Raw genomic sequence first — 12,782 nt, 5'->3', positions numbered from 1 at the left:
AAGAGCTTTCGATTGATGTATATATCATCGTTGTCCGATTCATATGAAGCGAAATCATTTTCAGAGATGGCTTGACTCAGTTTTTTGAAAATTTCTCAGAAATTACTCAACCACAAATTACCACAAATTGGATTTCGAAACCACAAATTAACCACTAAATATTGGTGCTAAAAGAATTAAAAAAAAACTTTGTCAAGCCATCTTGAAATGAGCCATTGAATATGGTAAATTATTTCCAAGTAGGCATCTCACGGTGTTTCTTTGTGCAACTTCACTAACTTAGTTCCATCACGGAGGAGTACCTACGAAATGTGCGGCCGTTCAAGATCAAGATTAAACTTTTTTTTTCAGAAATACAGAAATAGAAATTGTCAAATTTGAAATGCGAATTGAAAATTTCGTTAAACAAAAAAAAAACGCAATCTGCCAACAATACCGCTCAAAAGTGAAATTATTTGGAATCCTTAACAAGTTTTCTTCAAAATGTAATTTCTAGAGATAAAAAGAGATATAAAATATTCGTGATAACAGAAAACTTAAAAAAGAAATTATTGATTCTTTTTTAAATGCTCTAATTCGAGTTTTATGAGCAATACCTCGAGGTGATGAGTGATTTTCGTATGAAATTTTGCACCATATATTGCGACTATATATAAACAATTCCCCGAACTTGGAAATGGAATGACCCATTTACTTTAAATTAGTGTTTGAAAAACCCGAAAAATAAAAGTTGTTTGGTAGTATTGGAAAAAAAGTTGCAGAGGTAGTGCATAAGACACGACCGCAAGGTTTACGTAAAATCACGACAGCCTGTCTTATGTCAATATATTTCTGGCCTTAGGTTAGGCAATACATTCGATTGATTATTCAATTTGATAATATATAGCGGAAAATTTTAGCCTTTTTTCAACTCTACTAGAGGACTAGAGGACACAATCTTAAATTCCAAAATCACGTCTAAAGTCGATTCGTGGACTGATTACGAGTACAGGCGAACTTCGATATAAGGTGCCCTCGTTATAAAGTACCTTCGAAATAGCGTCACTCGATATAAAGCACATTTTACCTCGATATAAGGTACATATTTTTATTATGTTACAAATAACTCCGAAATTGGTATGGAAACTTCTATAAACAATATATTGGTTATTTTGTCAACGTCTCTGGTAACTATTGATCATTTGGAGAGTGTCCATAAAATACTCCACACTCAGCGGAAGTTTGAAAACCCGTCCGAAAAGTTTAATGTTGCTGAAAAAAACATGATATAGCGTGGTTTAACATGGATGGGAACGGAGGAGCTGATAGAAAAACTTAAAGTTTGATCCCTGGAAAATTTGTTTGAAATTTTAAAAGACAAAATTTTATTAGAACTCGGATTGCTAGAAATATTTAAAAAATGTGCATTTTTTTATCAAAAACATCATAAATCCTATGAAAAAGTTGGAAATATGCTTATGGTATGTTCGGCAGAATGATGTATTTCTCAAATATGTAAAAATGTTCAGAATATAGTAGGCCTCTGAAATCACACCCAAAAAAGTTGATTGGTATTTTTTGATTTTCAAACATTTTAAGAATGTGTGTATAAAACTACCTGTATGTGATCAATATTCAAAAGATAGAATCAAAGCGTCTCCAGCAAAATTTTTCTGCATAATGTTACCTGTAACTTTGCTAAAGACTTAACTTTGATTTGATAAGTTATTAAAGAAAATTAAATTCATTGCACTTTTAGGCAGATTAATCAAAAATCAATTTGCATCAAAAGTTTCCCCTTAAGATAAACAAAAAGTTTGTCAAATACACTATAGTATTTAAATAGCATTTTCACACTCAAAAGGTTGACGATCACATTTTTCACGTTTTAAACCAGTGTGCAAAGTGCAACTTTAGGCCACCCTTATGTGTAAAGAAAAGTTAGTTCAAACGGTCAATTTCAAATGCAACGAACAAATGCAGATTCCGAAATCCTGAAGGACGAGGAAATTATTGAAAAAGTTGTCAACCTGTAAGCAGATATTCATGGTTCTTATACAGCGGACAAAAAAATAAATAACAACGAGAAGAAGAAAAAAAAGAAGCAGTTTCAATAAAAAGTCTGTATGACTGAAAATAAATGTTGAAAAAAAAAATAGTGATAATAACGCAACGGCTTGATTTTTTTCTTTTTTTCTAGATGACATACTTTTTGGAAATAAACTATCACACGCGGCTGAAGGTCTCTTAAAAAGCCAAAAAAAAACTATGTGTTTTAAATTTTACTTAAAACAAGTTGATTAGCACTCATAGTTGGATTCTATTTCCAGAATAAACTATACGTAGACAAATGACAACAAAATGAAGTATTTGAAGCCCTATGTTGAAAATGTTTCATGATTCGATATAAGGTACAGTTCGATATACAGTACAACTTAAAAATCGAAATGTACCTTATATCGAAGTTTGCCTGTATATCCATATTGGATGATATTCAGTTATTTCATGCATATTTCCGAAAACCAGAAGTTGCAACCATAGATTTCAAAAAATGCGTCTGATGTTTATTTACGGCCTCTGGGCATCATCTCGATTGCCGTGGACCGTGGACATCACAAAGACCCCCCTAAAGTTGTCCCGGATGGCCCTCAAGGCTCTACATTTTTTCAATAGTACAATTTTTCACATTTAGATGAATACAAGGGAAATTTTCCAATCGATTGCTGTAAAAATAAAGGAAATCCGTTGAAAACTGACTGAGTTTTAAGTATTTGAAAGTAGAGGATTTTCGTGACGCTCTTGTTATTTTCGGTTTTTGATTTACACCCCTACATCATTGCAGTAAGACGAATTTCTACGTAAAAAAACGGTAAAAGTTAAATTAGAACGAAAATGATTGTCAGTAGCAGCAATTTCAAAGTGACTAAGATGTCAAACCTTGTTTCGCTTGAATAATTAAATATGATAATTCACGCTAATTCCCTGTGAATATTGCCACCAAAGCACCCAAAAAGTTGTTAATGCTATAATTCAAATTCAGTTGACGGATCCGCTGTGCATGAAAAGCTTTAGTTGTTTAAATTTCCCTCAGTATACCTTACGGTTATTGCTGTCAAGTTCAATAGTAAATCATTGCCATATACCATATATACCGGCAAGCTGAAGAAAAAAATGAATTACACGAATAATAAAAAAATCCCCTCCGCACAAGCTAAAACATTTTGCCCTGCAGACAAGCCGAGCACAATAATGTCAAATATTCTGCTGCGGTATTTCCTCCAATCCCCGCGCTAGCAGCGCAACAAACCTGTCTGTCGAAAAGAAGGTTTCTTGCTGATTCAACCGCCGTTCCACGATATTGCAACCATAAAACAAGCGAACGTCTGTACCAAACAGGCACAGGCAAATGGAAAAAAAGAGCCGACTTTAGCGTGCACGCGAAACACGAAAAAGAGAAGGGATGAGTGACCTAAATTTACGCGAAAAACTGAAATACCTGTTTTGATCGTTGAATCTCCATCGTGCGCGCTAGTACTGAAGTTCTGCTACTGCTGCTGCGACTCTGCTGCTGCTGCTGCTGCTGGTGCCAAACCAATGGCGGAAGCGCCTTCCAACGCTGGACAGCGCCAACTCAATAGCGAATTGCGTTCGTTCACTCATCAATCACTGAGCCCGGCAGAATCTATGCCCGAAGGATTACATAATTTCGAACACTGCCTTCTAGCTCCTAAGTTGTATGATACGGTGTCACAGCCGTGTGGTCTTCTGCAGCGGGGGAATAAATCTTCAAGCCCAAATACGACTTCTCGCTAAGGGAGCAATCGAACACGCGAAACATCAACAACACCAACAACGACAATAACAACAAAAATCAACTTTCTTTTCAGCTTACTTCTCATCACCACACACTAGTATAGGTAGGAAGCTGTAGTACTATCATTTTCTCTTCTTCTATATTTTTTTTTCTCATTCACTTTCCAATCAGCTCCGTGCGCTCCTTCAGCCAATATAGCTGCTAACTTTAGAATTACAAACCATCGACAAGCGACGGTGGTCACGGCAGGTCGTGAGTGTCACATTCACACACAGATCGTAACTAGCCAGCCACTTTCATACACCGGCACACACTTCTTTGTCTTAGATATTTTGCCGTACCGAACCGAATCGAGTTGAATCAACCGTGCGGGACAGACCTCACGGATTATTGTACAGCTTTTTCTAGATGAATCCCTTTTATTCCCCCCGGGGGAAATAAACGACGTCCTTTCACACCTTCTACAATCCCTTGCTTAGCCGTTACTGCTCAGATCTCCAGAGGCTAAACGACGCTAATTTCTTCGGTCTTGATGGTCGCGGTGACACGATGACGACAGCTCTCCACCGTTCGTCGGGACCATTTTCTCTTTCACCGTGCTTCAAAGTGGAAAACCCGCTTTGCGTTTTCCAAGAATTTTTTAGCACCTTTTATGTGTTAATCCATCACTTTTATGCTCTCTCCGTCTTGCCAACAACGATACAGTGATGATGATGCTGTTCCTCTGCTGTTACTCAGCCAGCAAGCTCACACTCATTCACTCTCTGCTGCCACTGATGGCCGACCGCGGCCCGGTATGCTATGGTATGTGTTCTACGAGCTCCACCAGGTTGCGCTAGTGTTGGTGCCAGTTCGGTTCGGTGGGGACCACTCACGGGCAGCCAAAAGGGCAAAGCCGACATAAACTCACCGTGAAACACACTGCTGGACGCCCTGACGGACGGTCGGCGGTGACCTAACGGGAATCTCACTCACTTTTTTGTGCCGTTTTTTTTTCTTTCTTTATTTTTGCTGTTTCATTTCTTTCTTATTGCAATCTGTTGGGGGACTCCTCCGGTGGGACCGCACAAGACCTGGAACAAAACGGGAAAAGAAAACATCTCGGTATTAGTGTATCTTGCGAAACGTTTGCAATCTTGCTGGTTATGCGAATCGCGACGGGATCCTGTCCCTGTGTGTCGACGTTTGGTCGCAGCAATAGTAACGCAACACGCGTCAACTGTTTGGGTCGTAAAAAAAACGAAATGATATTTTTAGTGTCGACGGGTGAAAAATTACTCAAAAATGCTTTTATGTTGCTCAAATTGACGGTTGTCGGCGGATTGAAGCCAGCGAAACGGAAATTTGGTCGTTTTTAATCTCCCTGTAAACCCCAAGAGCGTAATGTTGGTTATTAACAATATAGTCACAGCGTTACAGTCAAGTCCAGCGAGGTGGATTTAGGAAACCAGTTTGGGCTGTCAAGTTGGTAGTTTAAATTTTGTGATCACCCCCAATGGGATAGGTAGATAACACTGTGCTACAGTGATTAAGAATTTCTTATGTGACCTAGTGTAAGTTGTAGGCTAGGTTCCATTTTGGGCCCCATACAATCCTTAACTTACAGAAAGTCGTTTGTTTTTGTCTCCGCTTGGCGCATTGCATTTGAGTGTAACATTCGCTCATACTAGAAATTATTCAAACACCCTCAAAATTTGAAGTTATGGCCAAAATACAGGTCGAAAAGATCTTGATAAAATTATCATGTTGTACATTATAGCACTAAAATTTTCAACATTTTAAAACTAAAACTAAAAAGAAATATTAGCAAAAAATACCCTGAAAAATAAAGTTCCAGTTTTATTTCTACACGCAATGATTTACTAAAAAAACAGAAAGGCTGTATGCAGAGCCACGACCGCCAGGTGGCCGTAGAACTACATAAGACTGTTTGTTAAATTACATTCATTGTTGTATTCAAGAGTGATCAATCACAATAACTTTTATTCAACACCAATAATTATTTTATTTAAATCTCTGGAAATAATGTTCCTGGAAAATAGCCAAAGACGGCCAAATACCAGCTTATATGAGTCTTGCTGGAACCGGCGTGATATTTATCAATGGACCATAAATAGATTCCAGTTGGCATTTTAAAGGGACCACGACATTGTTTCCAGAGATTTACACTAGTTGAATAGAAGATATTCACATTGAGACGATAGTCTATCTTAATCTTAGCGTATATAATTCAAAGAATTCGCGACCACTCTCAAATGCAACAATACAAGTGTTGCAACGAACCACTACTGCTGCTTAGTTAAGGCCGTCCTAGTGGCCAGCAACTAGTAAACTGATTGATTGGAGCAGCAGCAGTCTCTGTTGTAGCACAAAGAGGGCATACCTGGTTTACTAGGTATATAGTTCTGTCGACCATGCCAGGCATCAAGTTACAAATCGAAGGTCGAAATGTGCGTTTCAACATGGCTTGACAATTTTCATTAGTACAATAGTTCGAAAAATCAAATTACAATTTTCTACATTTGGATAAATGCATGGATATTTTTCCAATCGATTGCTGCAAGAACGAAAGAAATCCATTGAAAACGAACCGACTTATTAGCATTTGAAATTGGATATACCTATGTTTCCCATTTCCCGTTTTTAGAATTTTATTTTACACCCCTATGAAGCCGAACTTCCTGAGAGACGTAGTTCTACATCAAAAAAAAAAAAAATAGCGCAAATTATATATTTAGTTAAATCAGGTCAGAATCAAGCTATTTGATATCAAAGGCTTTAGGCGACATCCATAAATTACGTAACGCAAATAAACCCAATTTTTGGACCCACAACCCCCCCATATGTAACGAAACGTAAGCCAACACTTACCCCCCATAAAAATTACGTAACGCTGTAGAAGGATTAACTTTATAAAAATGCTCGTTTTTGGAGCGTCTCTCCAGAGATTTTTTGTTACGTAACGCTGAACTCACCTCCCCCCTTCCCCTGTGTAACAAATTGTAACGCTCAAGGAAACCCCCTTCCCCTATGAGCGTTACGTAATTTATGGATGTCGCCTTAAGCATGGGTTTATTCTCAGGCCCCCATAGCTGCTTACCCTTCCTTTAGGCGACATCCATTAAGTACGTCATGCAAATTTCGATTGAATTTTACTCCGTTGTTGCTTTTATCCAATTAGTTTCAGTTTGAATATTAAGGGGTAATATCTACCAAATTTTTTTTTCTTGTCATTTTTTTATTGGCTTAAATCATGCTAAAACTATCTTGGAATCAAAATCTACATCGCCCAAGTACTGATCTAAACCAAAATTCGTTTAAATAAATTTTTACCGAACAACTATTATGCTCTCAAATAACATTTTTCGTTTATTTTGACGATGCTCGTTTTTGTTTTTAATTTCGAGGCTTTGTAAACTAACTAGTAGAAGTTACCTATGATCGAACTATTTTAGAATCAAAATCTACATCGCCCAAGTACTGATCTAAACCAAAATTCGTTTAAATGCTCGTTTTTGTTTTTAGTTTCGAGGCTTTGTAAACTAACTAGTAGAAGTTACCTATGCTAAAACTATCTTAGAATCAAAATCTACATCGCCCAAGTACTGATCTAAACCAAAATTCGTTTAAATAAATTTTTACCGAACAACTATTATGCTCTAAAATAACATTTTTCGTTTATTTTGACGATGCTCGTTTTTGTTTTTAATTTCGAGGCTTTGTAAACTAAATAGTAGAAGTTATCATGATCGAACTCGTGTTTCAAATTTGAAGTATAGAGGTCGCTGCATCCAGTTTCGACCGTTACAGCGTCTCTACAGCACGTGTTTACTAACAATTTCCATTTGTTTAGTCGATCAGCCGTTCTCGTTGTGTACGTGCTTTGTTTGAGTTTTTTTTATACATTTTAACTGGGAGTTATGCTCAAAAGTACTTAAATATGAGTAACAAGTTTCAGTTTTGCGTGGGATCGGACGCCAACCGCGTCAAAGTCACTGAGCGTCGCATGTCTGATACCGCGAAAGAGAGAAGGCGCAGCCTTAGAACAGATAAAAAAGGAAGGAGACGAAAATAAAGCCCAGGAAGGACAACTTTACGGCGCAGGGATAGCTCACTGAAGGTTAAATAATTATTGAGGGCTTTATTATTGCGATTCTTAAGATTTATAGCATTTTGAAACTTTAAACGCGTTTTTCTCAAAACCATGTTTTCAAATTCGGCGAGCAGTAGAACTGAAAAAGTTTGCATCCGATTGGCTTGAAATTTTAACTGTAGCTTCTAGCGACACTTATGTAAATAATGAAAAAAAAATTGTTTTGGTTATATTTCATGGAAAATACGACTTTTTTAGTCTTAAGGGTGTATCAAAACGCTACTATGTCTTATGTCTGACGTTTCGGCCTTTGGACTTGACCTTCCTCAGGGGATATAAAGTTGTACCGTTTTTCGTTCAGCGTACAAAGCTTCACGATAGGTTTTGGTTATAGGTGGAGTTGGGCACGACTTCTACTGCTCGCCGCGGGAGAACTTTAAAAAAAAGCGGTTTACAGCAATTGCTGCACAGCCGCAATTTTGTAAAAAAGTAGCAATAATTTTTTTCCTATTCCCTGAGATTTGCTTAATCCAACGATATATTATTTATAAACCTTACATCTCAAATGTCCTTTAGAAAAGATCATGAAAAAAAGCCTTATTTTTTTAGCATTTAATAGATATTACCCCTTAATCAAAAGGTTGTGAATAAAAAGGAGGTAAACTAAACAATTTTTCCAGTCAGTTTTTTATTTTTAAATATTTTTCAAGCAACGTTATACCCCCCTCCCCTACGTCATAAATCGTCACAATTTTGTTAGCCCCACTTCCTCCTATGCGTGACGTACTTTATAGATGCCGCCTTACACTATATTACTATAATTTCTTGGTATGACTTCCTTTCAACAAAATGAGTCCATCGTATAATAAAACTGGCCGAAGGACGCCCAATGGAACTTCTCCAGGAAATTATAAATGACGATATTGGGTAGGAGTAACGAGGCTCGGTATAGTAGAGCAGTGAGCGTGTAAAGAGGGAGAGTTAAATCATATCACACACAAGCACGGATAAATAATAAGCATGCCAATTCTCTCAATAACGGAATTGCTAATAACAGAAGTGAGGAACACAGCAGACACCCGACTCTAGTCGCAGTGAACAAGTCTATACAGGAAAAAAAATATTTTGAGCGATCTGCTTTTAACAATATGCTAGTCAATTTGTGATACAATACAAGATGGTGGCAAACTAGCGAAAGTTGAGTCAAAAATAAAGTTTTATATGAGCTTTGGAATTTAAATCTCTGATATTAAAAAGAAAATTTCATAAAACTTAAATGCACATCAGATTTTGAGCGCACTAAAAATGTTCAAAATTTTAAACTATGGTCTATCTGACCATTTGAAAAATTAGAAAAAAAAAAAAAAATATTTTAACACATTCATTTGGATAAATTTCACAGTTTTCATCTTGTGTGACCATTAGAAACAACCCCGAAGCATAACTAAGGTTTTCCTTCACAGGCTGTTTCTTTATACTTTATGTTTTTAGCCTAACATCGATGCATGCGAAAAAAAATTATCCATTTTTAAAAGCAAAGCCTTGGTGCTAACATTACGATTCGGAACTTGACCTTCTGTTTGTTTATTCACATACTTCGCAGCCGACTGTTAAATGTACAGGACAATTGCGGGGCTAGCGCTACGATCCTACTGACACTAACAGTCTCTCCCGAGACGAGACTCGAACCTACGACGACTGGTTTGTTAGGCCAGCATCGTACCTCGAGACCATCTGGGAGGTCCATTTTTGTATTATTGTGAAATACGATTATTGAATAGAATTGCTTGGAAAAGCACAAAGACATGCATTTGAGATTACATTTCTTCCTAAACCTCCTCAAGCTCCTTCTACAGTAGGACAGGCATAATTTTTATCAACTTTGAAATGCTGCAGTAGCTTTGCCAAATATTGTTCGATTTAAATAATTCGAACACAAGTTAACTGGGAAACTTTTGATGTCTCATTTTCTGACAGCAAATGCGGCTTCCGGTAGTAGGCACGGCAAACCTGGTAATTTTCGGATGGTTTGCTCATAAAAATGCTTATATGCATTCGAAGTTGCTGATAAAAATGCTTGTTTGCATCATGGGTATAGATGGGAGAACCCTTCCTGAAGCAAATGTTAAATCAAGATCAGAAATCGGCCGAAAACTCATCGAGAAATGACTATTTTTCATCCGTAAGTCCCCAGCGGAACCTGTAGTAGGGAACATTTACATTTTTGCCTAAAAATACAGCGTGCGACACCTCTGTCTTCAAGATTTTTCATCAGGAGCTTTCAAAATACATATTTCTTAATATAGGCTGCGTTTCGAGAAAACTGTATATTAGAAAAATGACAAGGCACTCACCGTTTAGGCAACTGTCAACATCAAAACGGGAGAGCTATATGATTTTGCATTGCTGTTATTCGTTTTGGTGTAACAGTTGCCTTAACAGTGAGTGCCTTGTCATTTTTTTAATATGAAGCTGCATTGACCCCTCTCGGAAGAAAAACTTTGGATGTCCCGACGAACCTGCAGTGGGAACATTCAAATTTCTGCATTAAAATATAGCGTGCGACACCTCTTTCTTCAGGATTTATCATCAGAAATCTTTCAAAAGGCATGGTTCTGAATACAGGATGCATTGACCACTCCTAGAACAACCTGAATTCCTCGAAGGAACCCGTATTAGGGTACATTTGCATTTTTGCATCAAAATATACCGCTATCATTTTCCTTCAGAAATGTTCCTAGAGACATAGTCTTGAATACATAGAGGTGATGAATACTATATTTTGAGGCAAAAATATAAATGTCCCCCTCTAAGGGGTTCTTCGGGGCATCCAGGTTGTTCCGGGAGGGGCCAACGCAGCCCGTGTTCAGAAATATGTCTTTTGTTAGATTCCTGATGAAAAACCCCGAGAGTTTTACCTAACCTAATTCTGCAAAAACCTTGTTGAAAATCGAAAAAAGCAGTCAGACTGTTCTATAAAATAAATTAATTAGATAAAAAGCAATAATACGTGCCCGATAATTTACCGATTTATTCTTGAACTGCAATTAAAATTCTTGTAACTTTTGCGATTTTAATCCGATCTCATTAGAATCGTTAGCAGAAACATTCTTGGAGATCCAAATTTGAAAAATCTATATTGAGCTTCTTAGCAGAGTGATTTAAGAAATCAGAAAAAAGAATTATAAGTTTCCGTTAGACTCTACTAGAAATTTGAGAAGTAAATATTGAATTTAGTCCGTATACGTATTTGTACGGACTAAATTCAATATTTACTTCTCAAATTTCTAGTAGAGTCTAACGGAAACTTATTTCGACTGTAACATGTCATCATCAGTGCTTATGTGGACTGCTTCCACCATAAGCACTGATGTCGACTGTATGTCACAGTCGAAATACGTATTTGTACGGACTAAATTCAATATTTAATTCTCAAACTTTTAGCAGAGTCTAACGGAAACCTATAATTCTTTTTTTTGATTTCTTGGAGATCCAGTTTTCCGGGTTGTGTTCCGAAAATGAGGAATCCTATGAATTTTTGAACAGAATCTTACAATAATTGGTTCAAAGTTCATGAAATTACAAGTCATGTTTACGGTTTTGGGTGTTTTTGTGATATGCATATCTTACCCAAATGGGGTGGATTTGTCCTCAAAACGGCTATTTTTGGACAGACTCTTAGCGGCCAAAAGAACAATTGAGTTGTTTACTGTATACGAGTTTCTGATTTTTATTATCAGTCGTTTATTATTCTTTTAACCACTAACATTCCTAGGAAAGTCTTTCTCGAAATGCTCGTTTTTAAGACAAATCATCAAGTCACCTTAAAACCATAACAAATGGCTCACTGGAATCAATTCATTAACTTAAATACCCATGCTGTTATGGTTCTATTTCATTGTTTTTAGAATTCCTAATAAAATCCTCCGCATCTGAAAGTACATAAGGTGCTGAATATTTTGGTGCTAAAGCTATCTAAATCGGATGAAAACCGCAAAAGTTACAAAAGATTTAATCGCAGTTTAAGAATTAGGGTTGTTGATATTTTATCGATATTTGATATTATCGATATTTGCTCGTCACAATATCAATATTATTGACCGATATTGGCGCATTTGATATTATCGATATTTCGATATTGCGACTCGATATTGCTGTCCGATATTCTCGGTTGCCATCAGGGGAGTGCTGCCGGCAAAATTTTGCCTACCGATCATAAATTCATCATGGCATCAAAATTAAATTTAAAATGCTTACACACATTATAAGATATTCATTGAAAGTGCACATTATACTGAAAACAAACGTTAAGCAGGGTGACACTAAAAACTCGAAATTAAATTCCCGGGTTTTTCCCGGTTCGTTCAAATATTTTTCTCGGTTATTTGTACTTCAGAATTCTGCATTTTTTCATACAGTTAAGGGTTAAAAAAGCGTGACTGTCGATTTACATCCCATTATCGAATTACATTTCAATATAGTCACTTTTTAAGCGTGTTCAGGCTTATTATAATCCAGAGATATTGTTGCAGAAATTCGAAAAATGTGACGGACGTCATCTTTTTCAAGAGGATAACGTTTGCGGTAAAAAAAAATGGTACCCCGCCACGTCAAAAACGGACATCGTGCGGCACTTTGTAGACGCCTGGTATGCCCGTTCCGGCATCTACAATATCTTGACACAATTGGACAACGATCAAAGCATCGGAAGAAAGCCCAGTTCTAAACGGCCAACGACCCTGAACGGCAAGAAGCTTCAAAGGATGCTGAAGAGGAAGACCGAGGGAAAAGTGGCTAAATCGCTGCGTGCACTTTGGTCGGGAGGTTGGTGCATGCGGTAAAACAGTGAAAAAGTTGTTGGAAAACATGGGCATACATGTCAGGAAGCAGCAGTCC

The 12,782-nt window shown here is 37.1% G+C and overlaps 1 protein-coding gene across 3 annotated transcripts in view; it reads right to left on the bottom strand.

The window, feature by feature from the left end:
• Positions 1–12,782, bottom strand: part of LOC129730112 (latrophilin Cirl) — an 86,577-nt gene that overhangs the window by 64,079 nt on the left and 9,716 nt on the right. For all 3 annotated transcript variants that reach the window (XM_055689171.1, XM_055689170.1, XM_055689172.1), the window contains exon 2: positions 3,476–4,866. The gene's annotated coding sequence lies outside the window, so the exon portion shown is untranslated. The remainder of the gene's footprint in view (positions 1–3,475; positions 4,867–12,782) is intronic.

Source organism: Wyeomyia smithii, chromosome 3, assembly GCF_029784165.1.
Source record: "Wyeomyia smithii strain HCP4-BCI-WySm-NY-G18 chromosome 3, ASM2978416v1, whole genome shotgun sequence".
In the NCBI taxonomy this organism is placed as follows: Eukaryota; Metazoa; Arthropoda; class Insecta; order Diptera; family Culicidae; genus Wyeomyia; species Wyeomyia smithii.
The sequence above is the reverse complement of the archived record's forward strand: the minus strand, read 5'-3'. Positions and strand labels throughout refer to the sequence as shown.